The sequence below is a fragment of the Buceros rhinoceros genome, unplaced genomic scaffold, assembly GCF_000710305.1.
Source record: "Buceros rhinoceros silvestris isolate BGI_N320 unplaced genomic scaffold, ASM71030v1 scaffold23836, whole genome shotgun sequence".
NCBI classification, from domain to species: domain Eukaryota; kingdom Metazoa; phylum Chordata; class Aves; order Bucerotiformes; family Bucerotidae; genus Buceros; species Buceros rhinoceros.
In genome coordinates, this window is record NW_010418428.1 from 1 (window position 1) to 1,168 (window position 1,168).

Here is a 1,168-nt window from a genome sequence, read left to right on the forward strand (position 1 = left end):
CTGTGGTGAATAATATATCAGCAGCTCATTAATTCTGCACAAGCAAGCGTGACGGTCGGGTACAGTAGTTCCTCGCAGCTGAGCCAGCCGAATTCCCCCCCGTCGGGGCGCGGGCGGGGTGTTCAGGGAGAGGCGGTGATTTTCCACGCGTGCATGGACCTTCTCCCACTTGAGATTTCCAGACAAAGACAGGCTAGTGGGGTGGTCCTGTCATCTGCCAGCTCCTGAGGTTTCGTTGGGGCTTGTTTGTTTGTTTGGGTTGGGGGTTTTTTTTGGTTGGGTTTCTTTTTTTTTTTTTTTTTTTTTATTTGGGGGGGTGAATGCTACCATTTTGATCTGTTAGTTTTTTGGTGTTACTCTATATTAAAGAGAGGCAGTAGCAAATCAGGTCTCAGGAGTTGTTCCTCAGAAACTCCCTGTAATATAAGTGTCTCATTTTGTTTGTTTGGTAGGTTGGTTGGTTTTTTTTTTTATCCTCTGGCAGCCCAAATTCACCCGTGTAGAGCTGTCCAGGACAGCTCTTGGTTCCCAGCGGGGAAGTGTCCACCACTATTTTGCGAAAATGACTCTTTGCAGCCATGCACAAAATCCAGCATAGGATGTGAAGGAGTGAAGGTCAAATTAATTTGTATCCTGCTCTTTCCTCTTCTCTCATCACCTCCATTCATTCGCCATTTTTCTCTGGCCAGAGCAGAGAAGCGGCTTCCTCAGTCTGATGACAGGGCCAGTATCTTGAGCTGCAGGAACTTTAGCTAAGTGATTTTAAAAAATAATTTAGAATACCTTTTCTCACTATTCTTGTCCTGCACTGGTGAAAATTTGAAGTGTGCATTGCCATGTGAAACCACTATGGCTTTTGGACATCATCCTAATCAATTAATAAATATTACTAATTTTTATTAGTGAATGTGGAATCAGGAGATGTTTGATTGGCTAAAAGCAAATTATCATTGCAATGATGTGTGGGAATCCATGAGAAATTATGCAGAGTAGACATGTAGGCTCTTGTGACGAGAGGAATATTGTCTAACACAAAAATGATTGACCAAACATTTCTGCCTCCAGCAGAAAAGATCCCGCCTGGATCTTTGTTCCTGCTCATTTTGAGGCAAAGACTCCCTCCTTGCCTTTTTTTTTTTTTTTTTTTGGGGGGGGACAGAGGCACGTT